Here is a 23755-nt window from a genome sequence, read left to right on the forward strand (position 1 = left end):
AAAGGGCCAGATTTTAAAACTTATACGCGCCCAAATTGGACGTGCATTCATGCACCTTCGCCGGCGGGGCTCCTGGAAGCCGCCTTCGCCGCCGGCTGCTCCCAGGAGGCAGGGGAGCCGCGGTGGGCGCCTCAGGAGGAGGGGAGATGCATGAACGCATGTCCAATTTGGGCGCTCAAGCAGCGAAGGCGCATGAGCGCACGCCGTGACCTGAGCGCCCAGATGGGCGTCCGAGGTCATGGCGTGCGCTCATGCATCTTCGCTGCTTAAGCGCCCAAATTGGACGTGCGTTCATGCACCTTCGCCGGAGGGGCTGCTGGAAGCCGCTTTCTCCGCCAGCTGCCCCTGGGAGGCAGGGGAGCCGCGGTGGGCGCCTCGGGAGGAGGGAAGAGAGAACTGGGGCTGCTGGAAGCATGCAGTAAGTTTACTTTTGTTACAATTTCAATTTGCTTTAATAATATGTCGAGTCGATTTTCGCCCTGCGCCTTGCTTCGGGAGGGGGAAGAGAGGACTGGCAATCCCCGATGCCCGAGCATAGGAGAACCATCTACTTCCTGGTACCTGTCATTTCAAATGTAATTTGAAATGACATTTGAAATGACAGGTACCAGCGCACCCAGGATACTGTATAGGCGCTGTATAGCGGTCTATACAGTAAAATGGATTGCGCTTCATGGACGCTTCTTGGACGCGGCTTGCATTTGCATGCCATTTAAATACTGTATCGAGCGGTATGTGATCCGAACTGTGCGCGTGGCAAACGAGTGGGCCCCCGGCACTGCCGCACTTTTTCTACCGCATCCTTACTGTATCGGCCTGATTGTTAGAGACACCATAGCATGAACAATGAAAAAATATATACATACTTCTTGACATCTTAGGAACTAATGCGAAGGTACAGCAGCGACATGTTCTGGCCCGGTAATGATTCTCCTCTACCAGAGGGGCCGCTTTGGCGCCATTTTTAAAGGGAAAACAGCCAATGGATGAGGCCGCCTAAACAGGAAGTCAAATGATGTCATTGGTTGCTAGGACGCTATAGCAGGGACTACCATTCAATGGCGGCATTCAGTCCATCAGGTTGCATGCTGTTTAAATGGAAAATCCAACGTTGCTCTCGGTAATTTAAAATCTTTTGCGGATCACCTCCCCTCACTGATGTGTATATTCCATCGATGACCCGCCACCTCAGATCCATGAATAAATGTTGTCTAGACAGTGCTGGACTATTGGAGCAGTTAATTTACCAGTATTTAAACAACTGCGGTGTTCTATCAGTCTGGTTCTAATGACTCGTTTGGTCCTCCCAACGTAGATTTTATTACATGGAAACATTATGATATATATAACGTGGGATGTGGAGCAATCTGAATGAAAATTGGCAGTATGTATTCTACCAACATTGTCTGTCCAAGAGACTCCATCAAGGGACTGAGAACACATAGTGCATCTATTGCAGGCTCAGTGGCCAATAGGATCTTCAATCTGCAATGTAATATCAGTGTTTAAAAAAGAATGAGTATGCAAATCTCTCAGATTATGACCCCTACTATATGCAATTAAAGGAAGTTCAGAGAAAACCACATGTGTTTTCAAAACATGCCAATATTTTCGAATGGTCATGGAAATGGCTGTAGATCTTTAGGTATAACATTTCTGCATGGCGTAACCTGCATGGAGCAGCAGTAACAAGCCTAAACATTTCTCTGGGCAGGGTGGATGGACCATTTGGGTTTGTATCTGCTGCCATTTACTATTTTCCTATGTAAAAAGTACTTCGGAAAATGTTGAATCCTGTAGACTAATATCTTCCTGCAACCCGTTGGTTCTTTTCTGACTTTGCCAGATTTTAAAATCAATGCAGATGACATTAAGTTGATTTTTTTCTTTTTGTCCAAATGATTCTGGGGTCACATCTAAGATGACTGCTTGTATGTTTGATATATATGATTGGATGAAGGAGAACTGTTAACGGTTGAATTTTGGTAAAACTGAAGCTTTGTTCATTTGTTGTTCTGCTACTGATTGCTTAGGGAAACAGCTTAATGTACAGAAGGTCACTCTACCTTGATGATCTGAAGTGCAAAATGTAGGAGTCATGTATGATCAGAGTCTTAATGTCTAGGAGCAGGTTATTTGTGCAAGATTTGAAGACATTGATTCAGTTGTATGAACCCTCTTGAAGTTTACATTCTGAGAATAAAAGGAGATTGAGTTCTAAAGATGCATCAAATATACCTCATGGTCACTAAAAGTCTTGAGCATTTTTACTGGATGTCACAAAACTCCATTTCCTCTGGGGGGAAAATATTTTTTATTTTATTTCCTTCCCAAGAAAAATCCTGAGAGCAGGCCCATGCCACACTATTTAATTTAACTCTGATTCCATTAGAATAGAAGTAGAAAAAAGTCCCTGGGAAAAGCTGCAGAAATGTGGTTAGAGTTGTTTCTAGCCAGTATTAAGGAGACAGTCCCATGATGACTGCAGCACATTTCCACATTTGTCATTTGGAAAAGACTCATAATGCCACAGTTTAATTTACAAATGGTGCCATTCATCCTGTATGTTACTTCTGTGCAAAAGCAAAAGAAACATGTCTTCAGAAGCAGTAGAAATCTTCAGCATCCTATTTTCATGGCCTTAAATCCACTAGGGTTTTCCCTGATACCTTCTAGCCAGGAGTACATCACATCAGAAACTTTCCTGTTTCCAATGGCAACAGAACAACATGTAGAGCCTGTACTATCCAACCTCATTGCAGCAGCACAGTAATCTGTGAAATGCAAAGGTCAACTGTCACATACCAAGAACTGTACCCATTTATAACTGCAAAGAAAGGAGATCAACATTTTACCTAAAGCATACTAAGCAGTCAGCCCAAAATAACTAGCATGCATGATGCCACACAGCTTGGATGACAAAACAGACCACTGAACACATGCTGACAACCAGTAATGACATTGTTCTCAGCACAGGGAAAAGACAACATGCTTTAGCTTCTATCCTGCTATAGCTCTTGAAGATGTGCATGCCTCTTCTCACAGAAAACATAGGTTCTACCAAAGGGTGAAGAATATAGCCCTATAAGGAAAGAACATCATAAGAAATGTATTTATGTATTGTTTATTTAAAAAAAAAACTGATATACCAACTTCTTGATCAAATAGATTGTCCAAAGTGTACAGTCAACAAAATATACACAATCATAATGACACTTCATAAATAAACATCAAAATAAATGACACTAACAAAATTAAAATTTTAAACTAAATAAAATTATATCTCCCTAAACAATATAAATCCACAATAAAAATAAAAATAAAAGAATACAACAAAAATATTTGTAGATAATATAAGGGTTTATGTAACTGGGAGGAGAATGCCTGTCCCCCCCTCCCCTTCCCTCTTTGGGGGATACTAGCCACGCTACGGGAACTTACCATTTATTACCTTACATGCGATCCAAAAAGACAGAATAAACTCTGCATCAGTAGTAAACTTAGCATATCAGAGACATTGACTTGCTTTGAGTATATTTATTAACATAACTAGCAAACCCTCATTACTATAGAAGAATACCATTGGTTATCACCATTATAAAGGTCCAGTTTGCAGATCCATGGGAGACACTCTGGGTCATGGAGGATGTTCCTGGAGTGGGAGCATAGGTTGAAGTCTCCGTTCTCCTGTCTATGGTGCAGCAGGCAGGACCTTCTCTTACATGGAGAGACCTCGGGCAGGCTGAAGCAGGTCTGCTCACTGTAGAGAGGGGGCAAGCATCAATGGCTCAGGTGTTGTCTTCAGGTGTTAATGAGTCTCTCTCCACCAGCCACCACCTTGAGTCTCTTTCCTATGCAGCTTTTAATAGTAAGGAAATTTTATGCAACAGTTCATGCATACTGAATTAGAGCACAAAATGGGATAATTTCTTAATTTCAAGATGCTGCCTCCCTCTCCCATTAGGGGAAGGCACTGCTCCTGCTATGTGGTGACTCCAGCGCAGGGTTTGGTTTGGTCCAGTCTGGTAATCTTTTGACCTTGAGTTGTCTTGCTGTGTCAGTGTTTTTCTCTGAGCTGACCTGTCTAATAAGCTGCCATTTGGATAGTATTCTTCGCCTTTATGACCTGCCCCTGTCCTGGGCTTAGCTCATGTTTAATGGAGAAAAGACAGTCAGTCAGCTATTAGAGAGACCTTGGTACACAGCTTGCAGCAGAACAAATAGCTCAGCCATAAATTGCATCTCCAGATCAATCCCTTAGCTGGAATACAGAATTGTGTCTATATTGTGATCATGATTCATATTTTGTTACATATAGTAGCAAAAACTTCTGGTATCGCTTACATGTTCCCCCCTTCTTAAGCTGGGATGAGCTAGCAAAGGAGTTTATCATTACTTAAGCCTAACTACCAGACTACTGTGCAAGCCTCAGCCGTCATGACATGTATGACCAATAATGACATCATCATTATGAGGTAATAATAATAATGCAACAATAATAGAGTAATAATACTGATAAGGAATCATAATAGTATTAATAAATGGAATGGAATAATAGTGAATATAATAATCATATTAATAATGGAAAGTACTACTACTAATAATAATGGAATAATAAAAGGATAATACATTGATAATAGTAGTTATAGAAAATATAAAAGCATAAGATAATAAAGAAATACTGTAGGGATATGAAGTAGTGATGTCAATCTTAGACTTGAGGTAGAATATGTGTTGTGCTTCCCGGCCACGTCCGCTCAGCGGCCGGGCCTGCTCACCTCTCTCTTCCTTCCACAAGCTCCGGGCTTATCTTCTCTGCCGCCGCAGCCTGTTCGCGGCATCCCCGGCTCCCCCGCTCACCTCCTCCGATGCCGGCCTCACAGTGGAGCTCCCGTAGGGGCTCCGCATCTTCCTGCTCCTCGTCCCCGCCCCTAGGCGCGCACGCAGCCAACGTCGCCCTACTTAAAGGGCCAAGCACGGGAAACCCAAACCCGGCGCTCCCTGATGACATCACGCTACCCAGGTATATAAGGCAAGGCATGTTTCCCTGATCGGGGCCTTGACAATCGGGCCGTTCCATGGCTCCCTGTCCAGTTGTCCATCAGGACCCACTCCGGATCAACTGCATCTTGGGACCACCATTCCGTCTAGCGTCCGTTTCCGCGGTGGCCGGGGCCCAGGTCCGGCGAGCACCTCGTTCAGGTCGTACACTCCAGTGTGTCTAGTTTGCCTTCCAGTGTCTCCTGTTCCAGCATCTCCTGTTTCAGCGACTCCTGTGTCTCCTGTTCCAGCGTCTCCTATGTCTCCAGTTCCAGAGTCTCCTGTTCCTTCGTCTCTCCAGCCTTGGTAGTACCCTTTGGACTGATCTCACGTTACTGACCTTTGCTTGTTCCTGACTATTCTTAATTGCTGCATGGATCTGACCTCTGCCTGTTCTCTGACTACTCTTGATCGCTGCCTGGAACTGACCTCTGCCTGATTACTGACTACTCTTGATCGTTGCCTGGAACCGACCTCTGCCTGACTACTGACTATCCTTGATCTCTGCCTGGAACTTGACCTCTGCCTGACCTGACTACTCCCGGATTGACCTCGGGTACTGATCCCTGCTTCAGCTGACCATTCTGGACTGATACTCTGGCCTTGATCCTTGCTATACACTCGGACTCCCTGTTCTGGCCTCCTGTGACCTTTGGACATTCTGATCTATACTTCGACCGCGCACCCTAGTTCGTGGTGGGCATGCCCCTGCGCTTCCTCTCTAGGAGACCTTGTGAGGCCCACCTAAGATCAGGTGACCCGGGTAACCAAGGGCTCAACCTGAGGGAACCCCGGGTTGCTATTGATGAAGCTCCAGCTAGCCTTTATATCCTCCTGTGCTCCGCCTCCTGGTGGCAGGCGCTCTCCGGATCCGACCGGAGGGCATACCTATCCTGCACCAGGCCAAGGGTCCACTCCTGGCGCAACAATATGTATATGCAAATCTACTTGATGTCAATATTCAAAAGCCATTTAGATGGATAACTGAAACATAACCATGTAAATGGCTTGCCTGGCTATATTCAGCCTTTATCTGGCTAAATTCTAGCTGCTAATAAGTTAGGAGGCTAGAATTTAGCTAGATAAATTGGGAGCATTCTAGGGCCAATATTCAGAGTTAACCGGATGACTTAGCCAGCTAAGTCTGGTCGGGTCTAGGAGCTGTCCTAAAGTTAGCCGGATATAGTTAGCTGACTTACTACTTAAGATAGCCAGCTATATTCAATTGTGCAGCTGGACTACGAATATGCCTCCAAAGTTAGCCAGATATGTTTATCTAAGGCCTAGATTTATCAAAATGCAGTAAATATCACATGTGATAGGAAAAGGGGTGTGTTTTATGGTAATAGCCTATTTATTGCAAAGTGCACTATCTTAGTGCTTTGCATAGGTATTATAGCAGAGTGTGATAACTTTTTCACACTTTGCAGTAAGTACCACAATTGTTGCAATTCCTACCTGCAACCACTTGGGGGGGGGGGGGGAGAGAGAGAGAGAGACTAGCTATAAGGCCCTTATAGTACTTGGGTATTTATACCTCTATATGAGGCCTACCTAGTAACTCAAGGTAAGGATTAAGTAGTAGTAGTATAGGGGTTAGGGGCCCCTTTGACATTCAGAGTGAGACGTACAAACAGAACAGTACACTCTTGTGAAAATGTGATGACCTTCGGAGTGAGGAAACTCACACAAAGATGAGATTTGTACAATGTTCTCTCAACCTAGCTTGATGAATGCTCTACCTGGGAAACATCAAGTTAGGCTGAGAGAACATTGTACAAATCTCATCTTTGTGTGCATTTCCTCACTCCGAAGGTCATCAAATCTTCACAAGAGTGTATTGTTCTGTTCGTATGTCTCACTCTGAATGTCAAAAGGGCCCCTAACCCCTATACTACTACTACTTATAGCTAGTGTCTCTCTCTCTCTCTCCAGCTTAAAAGGCCATTTGCAAAAGCATCACAAAGTACAATAAAGTCATATCACACAGCTTAACCCAAATGAAAAAGGTGTAGGTATTTCCTGTGTTAAAACTGTGCAACATGAAAAGCCAGCCCACTTGGCCAGAAATCCCAAACTCCTCCCCCTCTTCCAAATTAGCATTGCATTTTCGCATGCGCTAATGCATTTTGCAACATTTAGATTGGTCTTTCCAAAAATATACCTCTTTGTTCATAGTAAGTTACCTGTAATTGGGGGAATTTAGCTCATTCATTCACCAATGAAGGGACCGAAAGGTCCTTTCCCCCACTTAGTTTGATTTTCTCTGGACCAGTGTGCCAGGGACACCAGTCCCATCACCAGTAAGACCTGCTACAATGATATATTAGCTGATTCATTCAAGTTTTTCCATCTTTTTCTAATGTGCTGATGTACCACCCTACTGTTGGACATACCATCTTCAAAACAGGTGAAATTGATGATAACAAGAGAATGTGCTTTTTTGGTTGCAGCTTTTACACTGTGGAAATAATTCCCAGAGGCATTACATCAAATGAAATGTATGAAAACATTTAAATCTATGCTGACATCATATTTATTGAAACAAGCCTATAGCTGATATTTTGGGGTGTTTTATTATGTCAGTGTTGGGGGAAGTGGACCCTTGAACTGAGGAGGAGTTGGCACTGCCTGTGGGAGAGACCCCACAGGCCTCCTCTGTCAGTAGGCAAGGCTGGATGGAAAGCAGAGGCCAGCTGGAGCTTCGCCAATTCCAGCCCTCGTTCCTCGCAGGTTGGACCCTTGGGTACCGGGGCCGGCTGGACTTAGGTGGGTCTCTGCGTGGATGATCCCATGAGGAAAGGACCAGGCGATACTACTCGAAGTCAGGTCCATGCCAAAGATCGGAGGCAGGTGGTGACTCTTGGAGTCAGGTCCAGGCAGAAGGTCAGAAGCCGAAGATCCGTCCGGGGTCAGAAGCTATGGAAGGTGGGAATGGAAGGAGGCAGGAAGGCAGGAACACTGGAACACTGGAGAACAGGAACACTGGAATGCAGCCCTAGGAGAGCAAAGGGTCTTGTTGCCTTGGCAGGTCAGCATCAGGAGGTGAGTGTAGCCGACTGAAGGTCCCCGCGGTCGGCACACATAACAGTTTGCACTTTTAGGTAACTGTTGGCATGAGAAGAAAATAAGGAAAGACACCAATAGACTTGATTCAGGCTGATGATGATATTATCTATTTTAGTTTGATAGTTCACTGAATGTTGTATGATTTTTAAATTATGTATGTTAATTATGTACATTTCTCAGTGCTTTCACAAAAACGCTTAATAAATTTTAATAAGAAAGCATGGGAGTGAGAAGCCTGTGAGTATGTGTGAGACAGAACAAGAGAGATCATGTGAGAGTGGAGATCCTGTGTGTGTTTGAGCAAGAGCATATGGGAGTGGAGAATATGTGTGTGTATGAGAGAGAGTATGTGGGAGTGGAAGCCTTCATATGAGAGAGCACGTAAGATTGGGAACTTCTGTGTGTGTGTTTGTATGATTGGGAGCGTGTGAGTGAGAGCAAGTAAGAGTGAAAGCTTGTGTGTGTGAGTGTGTGTGTGTGTACATGTGTATGGGAGTGGGAACCTGCATGTGAGAGAGAGTATTGCGAGCCTGTGTGCATTAGGGAGTGGGAACCTGCCTGTGAGACAGAGCGTATGAGAGTGAGAAACTGAATCTGTGTGTGAGAATAAAAGCCTGTGTGTGTCATATGCAGGCTTCCACTCCCACATGCAGACACAAGCTCTCACTCTCACATACTCTCTCTCACACGCAAGCTCCCACTCCCAGTATATATGTGTAGTAATGGTAACCCGCATGTGAGAGAGCATGTAAGAGTGAGAGCCTGAGTGTGTGTTGGGGAATGAGAGCCTGTGTGTGAGAAAAACCATGTGCAGTAGAGGCAACATTTGTGTGCACATGTGCACGTCCATATAAAATTGCATACATGTGTACGTGCGTATAGCCGAGTTTATAAGATGCAAGCATATACATGCGTAGGTTATAAAATGACCGTGTCCATTTGCACAAGCTGGCATACGTGCGTACATGTGTATGTGTGGGAATTGGAGACTGTGTGTGAGGGAGAACAGCTGAGAGTGAGAGCGAGAGACTGTGTGTATGTGTGTGTATATGCTTTTGTAGAAATAGGAACCCATGTGATTGAGCATATGAGGGTGAGAACGTCTATGTGTGTGTGTGTGTGTGTCTGTGGAAGTAGGAGCTGCATGTGAGAGTGAACATGATAGAGTGAGAGCCTGTATGTATGTAAGCCTACATTTGAGAGAGAGCATGTGACAATTAGAGCTTGTTTGTGTGTGTGTGTGTGTGTGTGTATGGGAGTGGAAGCCTGTATGTGAAAGTAAAAGTCTGTTTGTGTGTGTGTGTGTGTATGTGGGAGTCTGAGAATGTGTGTAAGAGAGATCATGTGAGATTGAGAGCCTATATGTGTGTGTGTATGTGTGGAAGTAGGAGCCTGCATGTGAGAGAAAGCATGTGAGAATGAGAGCCTGTGTGTGTGTGTGTGTGTGTGTGGTGGGGGGGGTGGGGGGGGGGGGGGGCGGGGGAGGGGAGTGGGAGCCCACAAGTGAGAGAGAGCATGTGAGAATGGGAGCTTGTGTGTGGGAATGGGAGCCTGAGAGGGACAGCATGTAGTAGTGTGAGCCTGTGTATGTGAAAGAGAAAGCATGCAAGAATAAAAGCCTGTGAGAGAGCCTGTTTGAGTGAGAGCCATATATGAGTGAGAAAGAACACATGTGATATTTCTAAGTGTTCTTAGTTTACTTTTTACATGATATTTTATATTTTTAAACTCCAATAAATATAACATAAATTAATACAGATTAATAAGGCATTTTTAACATTGGCAAATGATTGAAATAATTTAATTAAAATATGTTAAAGCATCATTCATAATGCATGATAGCTGTTGCAGATTACTTAGAAATCCATTGTCAGGTGCACTCTAAGGCATTATTTATCGATAAGAGAACAACTGAGAGACCTACTGCTCACTCATGTTAACATTGAGCCCCCCCCCCCCTTGAAAAAAAAAGAAATCAGTTCTTGCTATGCCACTGCTTAAAAGGCCTCTCTAGGACAGCTTAAGAATTAGACTTGTGACTATTTGGAGCTGCACCTGAGGTAAAAGCAGCAGATTCACACTTTGCAATAAATGGTCATGGGCACTGGTATGCAAACTGTACCTGTAGAAAGAGATATGAGAGCTATGTTATAGAATAAGAGAGCTAGACAGCACACCAAACGTTTATCTTTCTGGTGAAAACTACAATTTTGTATGCATCCAGATTGGGAACCTATCACAACGAACGTGTCCATTGTAATCGGGTCACTATTTACATTTTTGCTAAATGTTAGCAGCCCTTAGTGACAACTATGCTAATTTAATATAATAATAATCCCAACAGACAAATCCCAAATTCAGGAAGAGAAGAAATGCATGCTAACTTGTTTATGCCTCTAAGTAGGAGATAATACTTGCTGTAATGAAAGATTTCACATAGACAGGAAACATGTTCAGACCTAGAGATAGTTTTCTGGAAATTCTCAGCCTTTCTGCTCTTTTTCAATAGCAAGTGAAGGAACGCTGTGTTGGGTTCTCAGATTATACAAGCACATACACAAATGCTTGTTACTATTTCAGTTTTGCTTTAGTTTATTTTTAGTATATCTGATGGTCTTCTGTGAAAATCCGTAAATGTAATTTGGTGGTGGCAAAATTTATTGATTTATCTGTTCATTGCTAGAGCACCCACAAATACTACAGAATTATTTTGATGTCAAATGAACGCATTCTGCAGAAACCCTTTGTTAAACAACAAAATGAACTAGGTTCAGGTTGTGGATTTATTCTACTTGGGGTACATCTATTACAGGATTTTGGATTATTATGGAGGCCCATCTTCAGACACAATCCGGGTAACAAAATTAGCCAGATAAACTTCTCTGGCTAACTTTGGATGTATATTCAATAGTGCAGCCACACTATTGAATATAGTCGGCTATCTTAAAGTTAGCTGGCTAACTATAGCTCTCTAACCAGATTTGGCCCCACCAGATTTAGCCTCCTGTCATCCGGCTAACTCTGAATATTGGAGAGCCGCTTAACTTAGCCGGCTAACTCAACTCTTCCCAGTTATGCCTCTGGAACGCTCCTAACTTATCCTCCTAAATTCTAAAGACCTAACTTATTAGCCACCTAAATTTATCCAAATAATTGCCCAAATATTCATTTAGCTGGCTAATTTCTGAGTTAGCTAGCTAAATGATTTTGAAAATGGACCTCAAGATTTCTTACCTTTTTTGTGTCCTTCATTTCTTATGTCTTGCTTCTCCCTTATACTCAAGGATGATAACCTTCAAACAGCTGTGCGAGGTGGCACATATCTGCTTAGGTGACCATGCGCAAAATTTACGATAGTGTTTTATAAACTGCACATATTAGATATGAATGTATTATAAACTATGCGCATTTTTACCCTGTATGTATGCTTACGTGTGAATACATTCAGTGCATTGAAAGCGAGTAAATGCATTCAATATGTTTACTTTTCCTTTTGTAAAAGTAGATGCATGTAAAAATAGAAGGGTGTATATTTTATATGCAAAAATAAAGTATGAAATTAATTGCATAAATCAGTATATTTTTTAAAAAGTGCACAAAATTAAAATTGCCAGTTTTATCAATTAATCAACCCATTCGTCCCATTCTTCTCCAGGTCATCAAGACCTTCCTGGTTCGTCAACCTGAACTCCCCACATTTCACCCAGACCTACTACCCAAACAACAGTACACAATAAACACATTTAATATCATTTACATAAGATAATTAGCAGGTGTAAAATTATGTGAGTAAGCTGGCAATGTTATGTTCGTGGACCCTTGGGCTGGCTGAGACTGCAGGTGTCATGCTGTGGATACCCACAGTGGGTGTCACAGCCGGGAGGCGGCGCTGAGGAGAGACTTCGAAGACTGCTTCACCACTGGAGGCCCGAGGTCCCCCCAGGAGGAGCCGGTAGGGACCCAGGCCTCTTGGTCTTAGGTGGATCCTATGCGACCAAGGACCAGAAGTGCAGCCTGCCGAGGTAATCCAATGATGAGAAGACGTCCAGGAGGTCAGAGGAGACTTCACCCTTGGAAGCCCGCGGTCTCCCCGGGAGGAGCCCGTGAGGACCCGAGCCGCTGGGGCTTAGGAGTACCCTCCGGGCGGTTATGAACAAGTACCTGCGGCAGTGGGAAGAGATGAAATCAAAGTCCAGGAACAAGCCAAGGTCGGGAGCCAGAAGTCAGATATTGAATGCCAAAATCAGGGATGGAAGCAGAAGCCGGAGGCTAAGAACGAAGCAAGGTCAGGAGCCAGGAATCAGACGAGAGGAACAAGCAGGAACTGGGAAGCAGGAAGCACAACTAGCTACTCCGAAGAGTAAACCTTGTTGCAAGGCACTGGCTAGCTGTGGCTGCCAGGTTTAAATAACCCGGCAGCGTCTGACGTCAGCAAGGAGGCGTCCTCTGTCTTCCCGCGCTGGTGAAATAGAGAGCCCCTGCACGCGCGCGCGCCTAGGGGGGCGGGGCCAGCAGGGGTGGACACCGTAGTAGGCTGCGGCTCAGGCCTGGGCGGCCATGTCTCGGATTTGGCGGACTGGAGGTGAGTGGAGATCCCGGGGCATGACCCGGGATTGCAACAGGCAACTCTATGGCTTAACTTTTAAACAGCCAAGTGGGCTTACATTTACGCATGTGTGCCGGCTCGTGCGAATGGACGCAGCCATTTTATAACATACACGCATGTTATAAACTCGGCTGTATACGCGTATATGTGCGTGCAATTTTATATGGCTGCGTGCATGTGCACGCAAATGCTGTCTCTACCACATAAGCGAGGGGATTTTGTTAGGCATGAGTAGCAATGCAAATACCCATTTCTCCCAGTTTGTTCCCAGTGTGTCCTAGTAACAGAAGTAAAGTTACACGGTAGGGTACCCCGGCAAGTGCTTGTGCAAGTAAATATGTGCATACTTCAGGTTACAGACCCGGAACACACATGTCCTGCTCATGCCCCACCAAGACTCCACCCATTCCCCACCCCTTTTTTGAATCCATGATTTGTACGCGTACCAGGCGTTACACACATACTCGTGTGCCTCTTAAAAACTGCCAGTGCTGGCCCAGGATATTCGCATATCTCCCAGCTTTGGCGCATGTAGGGTTTTAAAAATTTGGCTGTATGTACGTGTCTTTTAAAATAGCAACTTATGCATATAAATGTTCACCCTGCCCTGGAATGCCTCTACACTCTTCCCTTTTGATGCATGTATATATGTTCTGGAAAGCAAAAATATGTGAGCATGTTTGATGCTTATAAACTAGCAAGTACTGTATGTGAGTAAAATGCTACTTAGGTACATATATGCTAATTTTTATGCACATAACTCTTTGATAATTCAGCCCACAAGTAAGCTTTCTACAGAAGAAATGCCATCCCATGATGCCCCCTGTGGTCAAAATGGTGAGACGGACAGTGAAATACTAAGAGAAATTAAGGAAGCTAACCAAACTGGTAGTGCAGTAATAATGGGAGATTTCAATTACCCAAATCAAACCAAATGGGAACTTATGGATAAATATTACATTAAAGCCTAAATGATTAAATTAAATTATAGCCTCATTCACCTTCACATTTTAATTCACTATGGGGCGGATTTTCAGAGCCCTGCTCGCGTAAATCCGCCCAAAACCGGGCGGATTTACGCGAGCAGGGCCCTGCGCGCCGGGAAGCCTATTTTACATAGGCCTCCCGGCGCGCGCAGAGCCCCGGGACTCGCGTACGTCCCGGGGTTCTCGGAGGGGGGCGTGTCGGGGGGCGGGGCCGGAGCGCGCGGCGTTGCGGGGGCGTGTCGGCAGCGTTTTGGGGGCGGGTACGGGGCGTGGCTACGGCCCGGGGGCGTGGCCGCGCCCTCCGTACCCGCCCCCAGGTCGCGGCCCGGCGCGCAGCAGGCCCGCTGGCGCGCGGGGATTTACGTCTCCCTCCGGGAGGCGTAAATCCCCCGACAAAGGTAAGGGGGGGGGTGTAGACAGGGCCGGGTGGGTGGGTTAGGTAGGGGAAGGGAGGGTAAGGTGAGGGGAGGGCAAAGGAAAGTTCCCTCCGAGGCCGCTCCGATTTCGGAGCGGCCTTGGAGGGAACGGGGGGAGGCAGCGCGGCTCGGCGCGCGCAGGCTATACAAAATCGATAGCCTTGCGCGCGCCGATCCAGGATTTTAGTGGATACGCGCGGCTCCGCGCGTATCTACTAAAATCCAGCGTACTTTTGCTTGAGTCTGATGCGCAAGCAAAAGTAGGCTGATCGCGCTTCTTTTAAAATCTACCCCTATATTTTTTAGAATTTATTTCAAAATTTTTCAAAATCATTTTCTTAAAATTTGAATGTAAACCACAGTCCAGAGAATATATTCCAAAAATAAACTTTAAGATCATTATATAACGCACAACACAGTCGATGTATCACAGCAGCAGTGCTTCTTCAGGGGCATTTAAACAGGTCTTAAATAACTTCCTTATCAAACTGGAATATGTGCCATTTTTGTCTGGACTTGGCGCCTCAACAGTCTCTCATCAGAAAAAATTCTAAAAAATATAGGGCCAGATTTTGTAATCTACGCCCGATTTTATAACATGCGCGCGCAGCTGTGCACATGTTATAAAATCCAGGGTCAGCGCATGCAAAGGGGTGCACACTTGTGCACCTTGCGTGCGCCAAGCCCTAGGGGAGCCCCGATGGCTTTCTCCGTTCCCTCCGAGGCCGCTCCAAAATCGGAGCGGCCTCGGAGAGAACTTTCCCTCCGCACCCCCCACCTTCCCCCACCTTCCCCTCCCTTCCCCTATCTAACCTGCCCCCCAGCCCTTTCTAAATCCCCCCCCACACACACACACACCTTTGTTGGCTTATTTACGCCTGCCTCTGGGCAGGTGTAGGTTGCGCGTGCCGGCCGAATACTGGCACATGATCCCTGGGCCCAGCGGCAGTGGCGAGGCCTCTGGCCATGCCCCCGCCCCTCCCCACCCCCACCCCGCCCATTTTTTCAAGCCCCAGGACATACGTGCGTCCCGGGGCTTGCGCGCATCACCGAGCCTATGCAAAATAGGCTCGGCGCGCGCAGAAGGGGTTTTAAAGGGTTACGCACGTATATTACGCATGTAACCCTTTTAAAATCCACCCCATAGTGCATTAAAGTGTGAAGGTGAATGATCAAGAAGACCAGCTGGTTTCGGCTGAAACAACGACAGGCTTGCTGACACCTTCATTTAGGCTATAATTTAATATTTATCCATAAGTTCCCATTTGGTTTGATTTAGGTATTTCCTTGGGCAACTTTTTTACTCGATTGATTTTGAGATTTCAATTACCCCAATATTGATTGGGTAAGTGAAACATCAGGGCATGCTAGAGAGAGAAAGTTCCTGGATGGAATAAATGACAGTTTTGTTGAGCAATTGGTTCAGGAACTGACGAGAGAGGGAGCAATTTTAGATCTAATTCTCAGTGGAGTGCAGAATTTGGTGAGAGAGGTAACAGTGGTGGGACCACTTGGCAATAGTGATCATAATATGATCAAATTTGAATTAATGATTGGAAGGGGGACAGTATATAATCCACGGCTTAGCGCTAAACTTTCAGAAGGGAAACTTTGACAAAATGAGAAAAGTAGTTAGAAAAAAACTGAAAGGTGCAGCTACAAAGGTAAAACGTGTGCAACAGGCGTAGACATTGTTAAAAAATACCATCCTAGGAGCACAGACCAGATGTATTCCATGCATTAAGAAAGATGGAATGAAGGCAAAATGATTACCGGCATGGCTAAAAAGTGAGTGTTATAAAGGATAAAATCACAAAACATTTAGATAGAAATGGTTTGATGGGACATAACCAGCATGGATTTACCCAAGGGAAGTCTTGCCTCACAAATCTCCTACATTTTTTTGAAGGGGTGAATAAACATGTGGACAAAGGTGAACCGGTAGATGTGGTGTATTTGGATTTTCAGAAGGCGTTCAACAAAGTTTTGCATGAGAGGCTTCTAAAAACTAAAAAGTCATGGGATAGGAGGTGATATCCTTTTGTGGATTACAAATTGGTTAAAAGACAGGAAACAGAGAGTAGGATTAAATGGTCAGTTTTCACAGTGGAAAAAGGTAAACAGCGGAGTGCCTCAGGGATCTGTACTTGGACCGGTGCTTTTTAATATATTTAAAAATGATCTGGAAAGGAGTACAACGAGTGAGGTGATCAAATTTGTGGATGACAAAATTGTGTAGAGTAGTTAAATCTCAAGTGGATTGTGATGAATTGCAGGAGGATCTTGTGAGACTGGAAGATTCAGCTTCCAAATGGCAGATGAAATTTAACATGGACAAGATGGTGCATATAGGGGAAAAAAATAACCCTTGCTGTAGTTACACAATGTTAGGTTCTATCTTAGGAATTAACACCCAGGAAAGAGATCTAGGCATCATAGTGGATAATACATTGAAATCGTTGGCCCAGTGACCTGGGCGATCAAAAAAGCAAACAGAATGTTAGGAATTATTAAGAAGAGAATGGAAAATAAAATGGAGGATGTCATAATGCCTGTGTATTGCTCCATGGTGAGACAGCACCTTGAATACTGTATATAATATATACAATACTGTGTGCAGTTACAGTCACCGCATCTCAAAAAGGATATAGCTGCACTGGGGAAAGTGCAGAGGAGGGTGACCAAAATGATAAGGGGCATGGAACGGCTGCCCTATGAGGAAAGGCTAAAGAAGTTAATGCTGTTCATTTTGGAGAAGAGATGAATGAGGGGGGATATGATTGAAGTCTACAAAATCATGAAAGGACTTGAATGAGTTAATGTAAATCGGTTATTTACTCTCTCAGATAATAGAAGGACCAGGAGGCACTCCATGAAATTAGCAAGTAGTTCATTTAAAACAAATCGAATAATTTTATTTTCACTCAGTTAAGCTCTGGAATTCATTGCCAGAGTATGTGGTTACAGCAGTTAGTGTAGCCGTGTTTAAAAAATGTTTGTATAAGTTCCTAAAGGATAAATCCATAAACTGTTATGATGGTAATTAATAAGCAATAGTAGCTTGTGATCTATCTAATGGTTGGGTACTTGCCAGGTACTTGTGACTTGGATTGACCACTTTTGGAAACAGGATACTGGTCTTGATGGACCCTTGGTCTGACCCAGGATGTCATATCTTATGTCCTTATGATCAGGCTCTGCTTAGAATGCAGCCTACATGGTTTGCACTTCCCTCTCATTATAGTAAAGGCAAAAGGCAGTACATCCCAGTTAGTTACTCTTGTAGAGAACAAAGCAAGCTGTTCACTTTCCATTAACCTTTCTTTGTCAGTGTATTTGTCAGCTGCATGCCACCAGGTTGGTTGAATGAAAAAATAATAGAATGTGATAATCAGCACCTGGAATTTAGGAGAGGTTGTAGCGCTGTCAGTTTGTTAAACTTGCGGTCAAGGTTGACCTCTTCCATTTTTCATTACTGCTTAAATGAGCCAGAATGTATTTTTTTCTCTTTTCTGTGAGCTTCTCTAAATATTACTTCCCTATCTAGCTACCATCTGTCATGGCTGTGGTGGCCGATTTTGTGATACTGGCGAGCAGTGGGGAGCAGAAGCAGGCAGGTCAGGCATGCAATCTTCTGCAGGGGCCAGGGGCAGGCAGAACTGGCATAGATCTTCTGCCTAATCCACAACCTTCCCTTCAGGTTGAGCCCTCTGGTGCTGGTGACTGGCAAGTCTTCTGGAGGGCAGTGCACTGGGTCAGGAACAGAGTACTCACAGGAACAAGGAGTGTACCGGCAAGCCAGGGAAGACAAGGAAAGAACAAAGATAGGGCAAGACCAAAACAGAGTGCAGAGCAAGGAATACACAGAAGAGAAAGCCAACAGAAGACCTAGACAGGACACAGAAGGACCATTGGGAGACCCACAGGGAACAGAAGGGCTACTGGGAGACCCACAGGGAATAGAAAGGCCACTAGAAGGCCCATTGGAAGAAAGAGGGCCCCTGGGAGAGCACAAGGAACAGAAAGGCCACTGGGAGACTGACAGGGTGCAAGAGGGCCACTGGGAGACCCACAGGAAGCAGGAGGGCATTGGGAGGCCAACAGGGAGCAGGACAGCCACTGGGAGACCTGAAGGGATCAGAATGGCCACTGGGAGGGCCAAACAGGACAAGACCATGGCTAGGAAACACACAGCCAAGAGGGCCACAGGAAGGTCTAGACAGGACAGAATAGAACAGGACAAGGCATTGAATACACACAGACAAGATAGGTTGAAACACAGCATGAACAAGACAAGGTGCAAAGGCCATGAGACAAGATAAAGGCAGTGCAGACAGACTAGAAAGGTCTAAACAGAGATGGACAAGGGCAAGGATATATAGGCAAGAGTACAAGAACAAAGAACAATAGCAAGTTTATACAGGCAAAAGTACAAAGTCAAGAAGCTAGAGGCAGACAGGAGCCTCCCCACTGAGGCGGTTCTTATAGACCTTGTTGCATCATGCAGTCTTCAAGGTGGAGGCTAGAGTGGGTCTGAACATGGCCCAGTGAGGGCCCCTGCTGGTGGCGGGGGGGGCGGCTATCTAGCAACCAGATTCATCATACCATCATTCACAGCCTTCATATTTTAAGCATTGTAGACACTTCCTATGACTGAATATTGCATTTGTATCAAGAGCTGATTCCCTTCCTGTTAAATTTATATCTCATGGCTTGATATAAATACTGCTTTTTAGGCTGGAGTTTCAGGAAACAAGTGAAGGTGTGGCTTTTAAGAAAGCTGTTGTACATTGAGGGATATTTATGTTTGTAATATGGGGGTTTATGGAGCTAGTTGGTTGGTGGAGTGGGTGGGAAAACTGTAAATGTAATGGTATATTTATTATGCCAGTGTTTGGTTTTTTTTAATATTGTATCTCTCTGACATTCAAGGGAATTGTGGGCTGCCAAATAGAAAACAAATATTTGGAGATCATTAAAATCAGTAAAGATTTATTTTGCATAATCAGGTTTTTGCAAGCAAAAAAAAATTACATATAATAAAGATAATCAGCGGCTGTAGCAAATAAAAATATTTACAAGCTGATCTTCAAAAACACTCTAGTGGTACCACACATCTCAGCATTTTCAAGTAGAGTGGGTTTGCATGGTTTTTAAGGCTGATCGGGGCTATGGGGTACATTAAAGCCTCATTGTAATCTCATCTCTTCTAATTATCTGTTCCTGATACATGTCATTAGATGGCATCTGGAACAGAAGCAGAGAGAGCACAATGATGAACATGCTCTGACTGTGATGCTAGCCTGGAGCAATGGCATGGAATCAGAGAAATGACTGTCCATAGCTAAAGACAATCAAAGCTTTTTTCTGCCTTTTGAACGGATTTTGCACATATGTCTATAAAAAAGAAAAGAAAACATGGATTTTCGGTTAACATTAAACACATAGAGCCAGTTTTGGGCACACATACATCTTTCATAGTATCAGGTATTTATTGATACATCTCCTACATCCTGTTTTAGATGGTTTTATATATAAAAAAAATTATTTTAGCAAGATCCCAAAGGCTGTTTCTGCTACAGATAGAATCCAGGTGTCTGCCAAGTTCAGTTGACTTTCTTTTTTGTCTCATGATTCTTATCTCACTGTCCCTGTAGATGAATACTACTCAGCAAGATTTATACAAATTAACTCACCAATTATTGGCATATATGGTATATACACACTTCTCTTACAGCAGACAAAACACACATGCTTAACTTACAAAAACACATTCCCTTATACACTACATATAGGCCCTTATTTAAAGCTACTTAGCCGGATAAGTAACGACTTATCCAGCTAAGTGGTGGCCACTGAGGGCTAGATATTCGAAAGCCATTTAACTTTTCAGTTATACATCTAAATGACTACACTGCTATTTTAAAAAGCTTAGAATATAGCCGGTTAAGTTGGGGGCGTTCCAAGAAAGGGCAATAGGCGTTCCCGGGAGGAGCAGAGTTAGCCGGTTAGGTTAACCGGATAACTGTAGCCACACCTATCCAGCTAACTTTAAGATATCTGGGAATACTCGGTGGCCCTGCGGCACTGCTGAATATTGTGGTTAAGTTAGCCAGGTGTATCCAGCTAACTTAACTAGCCGCTCAGTGGCTAAATGTGGACCCCTGAATATACAGCTACATTAAGCAGTTTCCACATAGCTGGATAAGTTAAGTAGATAGCCAATAAATCAGGAGTGGGGCAATAGATGTAACGGGTCAGCGCTGCTTATCCAGTTAACTTCACTGGACTTATCCAGTTAAGATAATTGGATAAGTTAGTCCTGCAATAGAGCATTTCTAACTTAGCTGGAAATAACTTATCCGACAAAGCAGCGATTTGTAAACAGATATTGAGCAGCATAGTTGTGCTGCTAAATATCCCATGTAAGTTAGCCGGATAAGTTTTATCTGGCTAACTTCCGTAAACGTTTAGCTTTCAGTATTGTCCTCTACAACCATTATCACCACAACCAGTGCATACTGGGGCGGATTTTCAGAGCCCTGCTCGCCGGGAAGCCTATTTTACATAGGCCTCCCGGCGCGCGCAGAGCCCCGGGACTCGCATAAGTCCCGGGGTTCTCCGAGGGGGGCGTGTCGGGGGCGTGTCGGGGGCGGGCCTGGTCGTCGCGGCGTTTCGGGGGCGTGTCGGCAGCGTTTTGGGGGCGGGTACGGGGGCGTGGCTACGGCCCGGGGCGGTCTGGGGGCGTGGCCGCGCCCTCCGTACCCGCCCCCAGGTCGCAGCCCGGCGCGCAGGAGGCCCGCTGGCACGCAGGGATTTACGCCTCCCAGAGGGAGGCGTAAATCCCCCGACAAAGGTAAGGGGGGGGTTTAGACAGGGCCGGGCGGGTGGGTTAGGTAGGGGAAGGGAGGGGAAGGTGAGGGGAAGGCAAAGGAAAGTTCCCTCCGAGGCCGCTCCAATTTCGGAGCGGCCTTGGAGGGAACGGGGGTAGGCTGCGCGGCTCGGCGCGCGCCGGCTATACAAAATCCAAAGCCTTGCGCGCGCCGATCCAGGTTTTTAGCAGATACGCGCGGCTCCGCGCGTATCTACTAAAATCCAGCGTACTTTTGTTTGCGCCTGGAGCGCAAACAAAAGTAGGCTATTCGCGCGCCTTTTAAAATCCGCCCCACTATGTCTAACACTCTGTCCATCACACAATTTTGAGGATCTTCACAAAAGGGCAGTTTCTCTTCCTCTTAAACTATTTTTAAGAACATAAGAACATAAGAAATTGCCATGCTGGGTCAGACCAAGGGTCCATCAAGCCCAGCATCCTGTTTCCAACAGAGGCCAAACCAGGCCCCAAGAACCTGGCAATTACCCAAACACTAAGAAGATCCCATGCTACTGATGCAATTAATAACAGTGGCTATTCCCTAAGTAAACTTGATTAATAGCCGTTAATGGACTTCTCCTCCAAGAACTTATCCAAACCTTTTTTGAACCCATCTACACTAATTGCACCTACCACATCCTCTGGCAACAAATTCCAGAGTTTAATTGTGCGTTGAGTAAAAAAGAACTTTCTCAGATTAGTTTTAAATGTGCCCCATGCTAACTTCATGGAGTGCCCCCTAGTCTTTCTATTATCCGAAAGAGTAAATAACCGATTCACATCTACCCGTTCCAGACCTCTCATGATTTTAAACACCTCTATCATATCCCCCTCAACCATCTCTTCTCCAAGCTGAAAAGTCCTAACCTCTTTAGTCTTTCCTCATAGGGGAGTTGTTCCATTCCCCTTATCATTTTGGTAGCCCTTCTCTGTACCTTCTCCATCGCAATTATATCTTTTTTGAGATGCGGCGACCAGAATTGTACACAGTATTCAAGGTGCGGTCTCACCATGGAGCGATACAGAGGCATTATGACATTTTCCGTTTTATTCACCATTCCCTTTCTAATAATTCCCAACATTCTGTTTGCTTTTTTGACTGCTGCAGCACACTGTACCGACGATTTCAATGTGTTATCCACTATGACACCTAGATCTCTTTCTTGGGTTGTAGCACCTAATATGGAACCCAACATTGTGTAATTATAGCATGGGTTATTTTTCCCTATATGCATCACCTTGCACTTATCCACATTAAATTTCATCTGCCATTTGGATGCCCAATTTTCCAATCTCACAAGGTCTTCCTGCAATTTATCACAATCTGCTTGTGATTTAACTACTCTGAACAATTTTGTGTCATCTGCAAATTTGATTATCTCGCTCGTCGTACTTCTTTCCAGATCATTTATAAATATATTGAAAAGTAAGGATCCCAATATAGATCCCTGAGGCATTCCACTGCCCACTCCCTTCCACTGAGAAAATTGTCCATTTAATCCTACTCTGTTTCTGAACTTTGTCAAACGCCTTCTGAAAATCCAAGTATACTATATCTACCGGTTCACCTGTATCCACATGTTTATTAACTCCTTCAAAAAAGTGAAGCAGATTTGTGAGGCAAGACTTGCTCTGGGTAAAGCCATGCTGACTTTGTTCCATTAAACCATGTCTTTCTATATGTTCTGTGATTTTGATGTTTAGAATACTTTCCACTATTTTTCCTGGCACTGAAGTCAGGCTAACCGGTCTGTAGTTTCCCGGATCGTCCCTGGAGCCCTTCTTAAATATTGGGGTTACATTTGCTATCCTCCAGTCTTCAGGTACAATGGATGATTTTAATGATAAGTTACAAATTTTTACTAATAGGTCTGAAATTTCATTTTTTAGTTCCTTCAGAACTCTGGGGTCTATACCATCCGGTCCATGTGATTTACTACTCTTCAGTTTGTCAATCAGGCCTACCACATCTTCTAGGTTCACCGTGATTTGATTCAGTCCATCTGAATCATTACCCATGAAAACCTTCTCCATTACGGGTACCTCCCCAACATCCTCTTCAGTAAACACCGAAGCAAAGAAATCATTTAATCTTTCCGTGATGGCCTTATCTTCTCTAAGTGCCCCTTTAACCCCTCGATCATCTAACGGTCCAACTGACTCCCTCACAGGCTTTCTGCTTCAGATATATTTTTAAAAGTTTTTACTGTGAGTTTTTGCCTCTACAGCCAACTTCTTTTCAAATTCTCTCTTAGCCTGTCTTATCAATGTCTTACATTTAACTTGCCAATGTTTATGCTTTATCCTATTTTCTTCTGTTGGATCCTTCTTCCAATTTTTGAATGAAGATCTTTTGGCTAAAATAGCTTCTTTCACCTCCCCTTTTAACCATGCCGGTAATCGTTTTGCCTTCTTTCCACCTTTCTTAATGTGTGGAATACATCTGGACTGTGCTTCTAGAATGGTATTTTTTAACAATGACTACGCCTCTTGGACATTTTTTACTTTTGTAGCTGCTCCTTTCAGTTTTTTTCTAACAATTTTTCTCATTTTATCAAAGTTTCCCTTTTGAAAGTTTAGCACGAGAGCCTTGGATTTGCACACTGTTCCTTTTCCAGTCATTAAATCAAATTTGATCATATTATGATCACTATTGCCAAGCGGCCCCACCACCATTACCTCTCTCACCAAGTCCTGTGCTCCACTGAGAATTAGATCTAAAATTGCTCCCTCTCTCGTCGGTTCCTGAACCAATTGCTCCATA

Source organism: Rhinatrema bivittatum, chromosome 3 (genome assembly GCF_901001135.1).
Source record: "Rhinatrema bivittatum chromosome 3, aRhiBiv1.1, whole genome shotgun sequence".
NCBI lineage: Eukaryota > Metazoa > Chordata > Amphibia > Gymnophiona > Rhinatrematidae > Rhinatrema > Rhinatrema bivittatum.